The sequence below is a fragment of the Anomaloglossus baeobatrachus genome, chromosome 10 (assembly GCF_048569485.1).
Source record: "Anomaloglossus baeobatrachus isolate aAnoBae1 chromosome 10, aAnoBae1.hap1, whole genome shotgun sequence".
NCBI lineage: Eukaryota > Metazoa > Chordata > Amphibia > Anura > Aromobatidae > Anomaloglossus > Anomaloglossus baeobatrachus.
The window spans coordinates 212,296,386-212,302,385 of record NC_134362.1 but is presented as its reverse complement, the minus strand read 5'-3'; positions in this window follow the sequence as shown (position 1 = coordinate 212,302,385).

Genomic DNA, 6,000 nt, shown 5'->3' with positions numbered 1-6,000 from the left:
TGGCCGGACTCGCTGTGCCGCACGCTACCACTGGCCGGACTCGCTGTGCCGCACGCTACCACTGGCCGGACTCGCTGTGCCGCACGCTACCACTGGCCGGACTCGCTGTGCCGCACGGCACCACTGGCCGGACTCGCTGTGCCGCACGCTACCACTGGCCGGACTCGCTGTGCCGCACGCTACCACTGGCCGGACTCGCTGTGCCGCACGCTACCACTGGCCGGACTCGCTGTGCCGCACGGCACCACTGGCCGGACTCGCTGTGCCGCACGCTACCACTGGCCGGACTCGCTGTGCCGCACGGTACGACTGGCCGGACTCGCTGTGCCGCACGCTACCACTGGCCGGACTCGCTGTGCCGCACGTTACCAGTGTCCGGACTCGCTGTGCCGCACGCTACCACTGGCCGGACTCGCTGTGCCGCACGCTACCACTGGCCGGACTCGCTGTGCCGCACGCTACCACTGGCCGGACTCGCTGTGCTGCACGCTACCACTGGCCGGACTCGCTGTGCCGCACGCTACCACTGGCCGGACTCGCTGTGCCGCACGCTACCACTTCACTTATTTAGGTTCTGCTCAGCTAGCACCATTGAAGTCTATGGGAGTTATGGAGGCGACCAATAATGTGCAGGGGTCAAATAGTAATTAATTACAGGTGCAGCGTCCTGACTGCTATTGTCCGCAGGATGCAGCCAGTACAGGGTCATCCTAGTGATACAATGTGTCAGTGGAAAGGTCATGTGACACCGATCCGGAGATGGACGAGCGCTGTCATGGCCGGTTATAGGGGGCACACAGCTGCCATCCCATCCCCCACCAGGACCCCATCTCCTAATCATAAGCCCCCCAACCCCCCCTCATCTTTCCATCCATGATCTCCCCCCCCCATCCCCGGCGCCCTCCCCCATCCTCCCCATTCCTGATCCCCCATCCCCGGCGCCCTCCCCCCATCCTCCCCATTCCTGATCCCCCATCCCCGGCGCCCTCCCCCCATCCTCCCCATTCATGATCCCCCATCCCCGGCGCCCTCCCCCCATCCTCCCCATTCATGATCCCCCCTCCCCGGCTCCCTCCCCCCATCCTCCCCATTCCTGATCCCCCATCCCCGGCGCCCTCCCCCATCCTCCCCATTCCTGATCCCCCATCCCCGGCGCCCTCCCCCATCCCTGATCCTCCATCCCCGGCGCCCTCCCCCCATCCTCCCCATTCCTGATCCCCCATCCCCGGCGCCCTCCCCCATCCCTGATCCCCCATCCTCCCCATTCCTGATCCCCCATCCCTGGCGCCCTCCCCCATCCTCCCCATTCCTGATCCCCCATCCCCGGCGCCCTCCCCCATTCCTGATCCCCCATTCCCGGCGCCCTCCCCCATCCTCCCCATTCCTGATCCCCCATCCCCGGCGCCCTCCCCCATTCCTGATCCCCCATCCTCCCCATTCCTGATACCCCATCCCCGGCGCTCTCCCCCATCCTCCCCATTCCTGATACCCCATCCCCGGCGCTCTCCCCCATCCTCCCCATTCCTGATACCCCATCCCCGGCGCTCTCCCCCATCCTCCCCATTCCTGATACCCCATCCCCGGCGCTCTCCCCCATCCTCCCCATTCCTGATACCCCATCCCCGGCGCTCTCCCCCATCCTCCCCATTCCTGATACCCCATCCCCGGCGCTCTCCCCCATCCTCCCCATTCCTGATACCCCATCCCCGGCGCTCTCCCCCATCCTCCCCATTCCTGATACCCCATCCCCGGCGCTCTCCCCCATCCTCCCCATTCCTGATACCCCATCCCCAGCGCTCTCCCCCATCCTCCCCATTCCTGATACCCCATCCCCGGCGCTCTCCCCCATCCTCCCCATTCCTGATACCCCATCCCCGGCGCTCTCCCCCATCCTCCCCATTCCTGATACCCCATCCCCAGCGCTCTCCCCCATCCCCCCACCCCGGATTCCCCCGTCCGCGGCCCTCGCCTGTCCCCACGGTTCTGGATGTTATCGCATCCATCACGACGGTCTCGGGTCGGCGCTCACATTCAGCGACATTTAGGTTCTAAATAAAATTCTGTTTATATGGCGGTAATAAGAGGACAGCGAGGACCGCGGCCATCACTGACGCCACCGCCTGTTAACCCTCTCATTGCTGGGTGATGAAGCAGCAGCTGCGCACGACTCCTGACAACCCGCTGCAGCCATGAAAGGGTTAACCGCGCAGTATTTGGCGACATTTCTGCCGCTGCCATAAAACCCGCTGACATTTCCCATTGATAGTGATGGTGGCGGGTCGGGGACGGCCGCGGTTTTGGGCGATTGATGGCGTCTGCGGATAATGGACGAAGCGAATAAAGTCATCGGCCGTGACCTGAAAATGACGGGAGGGCGGAAGAAAGGGGAACTGGGCGAGGGGGAAGAGGGCGCCCGAAACAGAGAAGTCACAGGAAAGGTCACAGCGACAAACCACAAAATGAGTCACCACCGAGCAGCAGCCGCCGGCGTCACCGGGAGCCGGAGATCAGCACAGACGCTCACATTCACTGACAGCAAGCAGAGGTCAGGGGAACCGCAAGAACCCTCATTACTGGACCCCGGGGCGTCCGGACCACCCCCCACTGACACCACAGATCACTCTGCTGCCCCTCTGAGGCCACAGGCGAGGGGGTCTGTGCAGGCAGCGGCCATGACCACGGCTGAGGGGCCACCAAACACGGACAGAGCCACGAGGATCAGGGGGCTATAGCAGGACCAGGGGGCTATAAGGGACCTGAGGGGCTACAGAGGGCCCTGGGGGGGCGATAGTGGGGTCTAGGGGACTATAGAGGGGCCAGGGGGACTATAGTGAGGCCTGGGGGGCTATAGAGGGGTCTAGGGTGCTATAGAGGGACCAGGGGCTGTAGAGGGGCCTGAGGGACTTTTTATTGGGGCCTAGGGTGCTATAGAGGGGCCTAGTGGGCTTTTTATTGGGGCCTAGGGTGCTATAGAGGGGCCTGGGAGATATAGAAGGACCAGGGGACTATAGAGGGGCCAGGGCGGATATAGTGAGGCCTGGGGGGCTATAGTGGGGTCTAGGGTGCTATAGAGAGACCAGGGGCTGTAGTGGGGTCTGAGGGGCTTTTTATTGGGGCCTAGGGTGCTATAGAGGGACCTAGGGGGCTATAGAGGGGCCTAGGGGGCTATAGAGGGGGCCTGGGGGGCTATAGTGAGGCCTGGGGGGCTATAGAGAGGCCTGGGGGGCTCTGTCAGACAAGAGACAGCTGGGATTATAATAATTGGTACATAGTTGGGGGGGTCCCTGGTACATTGGGGTCCAGTAGCTTCATACAGTGACACTGGGGCCATAGACCACTGACGGGCGGACATAACATTGGTGGAACCGGTGGAGCCACAAGAGCCGGGGCCACGTCCACCTCCACATACTGAGCTATTGGGTTGCATGGGGCCGTGTACTGCTCCTGTACAGGGGTCTCTCCTGCTCCGGATAGTCGGCACCGGGGGGCTCCTGCGGCCACAAGGCACAGTCCAGTCTGGGCCGTGGTTTTGCACTTTGCCCTCGGCTGCCACGTACCAGTCACTCCCGGGCCCGGCTCCCAGTTGTCCCAGTTACAATCATTAATATTTGCCAATGTCCAGGAGCCGCCTCGTGTAATCACATTATCGGCAGCTCAGATCGGATGTCACTGCGCTGAATCACACGAGCGCTGAATCACACGAGCGCTCACAGAATGCAGAGCGATAAGCCTGAGCCGTGCCGGCATGGTAAGCCTGAATTGTGTCGGGTATGGTAAGCCTGAGCCGTGCCGGGTATGATAAGCCTGAGCCGTGCCGGGTATGGTAAGCCTGAGCCGTGCCGGGTATGATAAGCCTGAGCCGTGCCGGGTATGGTAAGCCTGAGCCGTGCCGGGTATGGTAAGCCTGAGCCGTGCCGGGTATGGTAAGCCTGAGCCGTGCCGGGTATGGTAAGCCTGAGCCGTGCCGGGTATGGTAAGCCTGAGCCGTGCCGGGTATGGTAAGCCTGAGCCGTGCCGGGTATGGTAAGCCTGAGCCGTGCCGGGTATGGTAAGCCCGAGTTGTGCCGGGTATGGTAAGCCTGAGTTGTGCCGGCATGGTAAGCCTGAGTTGTGCCGGCATGGTAAGCCTGAGTTGTGCCGGCATGGTAAGCTTGTCGGGTAAGATAAGCCTGAGCTGCTCCATGTATGGTAAGCCGGAGTTGTGCCGGATATGATAAGCTTGAGCCGTACCAGGTATGGTAAGCCTGAGCCGTGCCGGTATGGTATACTAAATGCCAGAATAAATGGCCACTGAGGACGAGCCCAGGCTGACCTGACAGTCCTGCTTCTCCAGTCCTCAGACCGTCCTCTTCTCCTCGCTCTGTCCTCCATGCTTAGTGCAGCACAGACACAATGCACAGATTGAGGAAACGTCTCCCCTTTGTATCTGGTTTCAGGTGTGCTTTTCTTATTGCCCACACCTGGTACTTGTCACAGGCCGGCTCATTTTTGGGGTTTTGTGTAAAATTCTGTCCAATTTGCCTTTTTTGTGTTGTTCCAATAAACACAAAGGAAATAAAACCTGGCTCATGCGCACGTTGCCGAATTCCATGCATTTACGCTGTGTATTGCACTGCAGCGTAATCGCATGCGTCCTGCATCCCCTGCAGTCTATGAAGATGGTGCATGATACGTGCGCACAATGCTTTTATGAACGCAGCAATTTGGAGGCTAAAATTTTGACCCAAATCCGTGCATTTATAAAAGCAGCGTGTCCATTATTCCGTGCGCTCTGGATGCAGCCCCCCTCTGTCTATGGCGGGCGCAGCAGCCGGAGCGCAGGAAAACGCTGCAGAAGAATCAGCAGTGCGCATGAGCCCTATAACAAAATGTGGAATTGTGTCTTATCCTCCAGTCACCTCCAGAGCTGCAGCCACTATTCTTCTGTTACATCGTGTCTTATCCTCCAGTCACCTCCAGAGCTGCACTCACTATTCTGCTGTTACATCGTGTCTTATCCTCCAGTCACCTCCAGAGCTGCAGTCACTTTTCTGCTGTTACATTGTGTCTTATCCTCCAGTCACCTCTAGAGCTGCAGCCACTATTCTTCTGTTACATTGTGTCTTATTCTCCAGTCACCTCCAGAGCTGCACTCACTATTCTGCTGTTACATCATGTCTTATCCTCCAGTCACCCCCAGAGCTGCAGTCACTATTCTGCTGTTACATCGTGTCTTATCCTCCAGTCACCCCCAGTGCTGCAGTCACTGTTCTGCTGTTACATCGTGTCTTATCCTCCAGTCCCACCCAGAGCTGCAGCCACTATTCTTCTGTTACATCGTGTCTTATCCTCCAGTCACCTCTAGAGCTGCAGTCACTATTCTGCTGTTACATTGTGTCTTATCCTCCAGTCACCTCCAGAGCTGCAGTCACTATTCTGCTGTTACATCGTGTCTTATCCTCCAGTCACCTCCAGAGCTGCACTCACTATTCTGCTGTTACATCGTGTCTTATCCTCCAGTCACCTCCAGAGCTGCAGTCACTGTTCTGCTGTTACATCGTATCTTATCCTCCAGTCACCCCCAGAGCTGCAGTCACTGTTCTGCTGTTACATTGTGTCTTATCCTCAGGGTGACGTACATTGTGGGAGATCAGGGAACAGACATGCAGCTTTGGTTGTGACTGGAGTGAATGGTGCAAGGTATTGTAAAAGTAAGGCAATTACCGCAGGGGGGGTCTGGAGCTTTTCCTGAAATTAGTTCCTGGATAAGTAGGTTAATTAATTCCGAATTGTCTGAATTCCCATCATCCCAGACCCCGGCCCCCTGTACTGTGCTGTGTGCGGGGGAGGGGACGTGACAACCGCTGCATAGGAGCTCGCACCCCTGAATATACATCTGGGTCATTTCTTTTAGAGGTTTGAGCCTCCTGGGAAACCTCCATCAGTGAGGACACACGGTGAGGGCGCGGTATGGCGGTGAGGGGCGCGGTATGGCGGTGAGGGCGCGGTATGGCGGTGAGG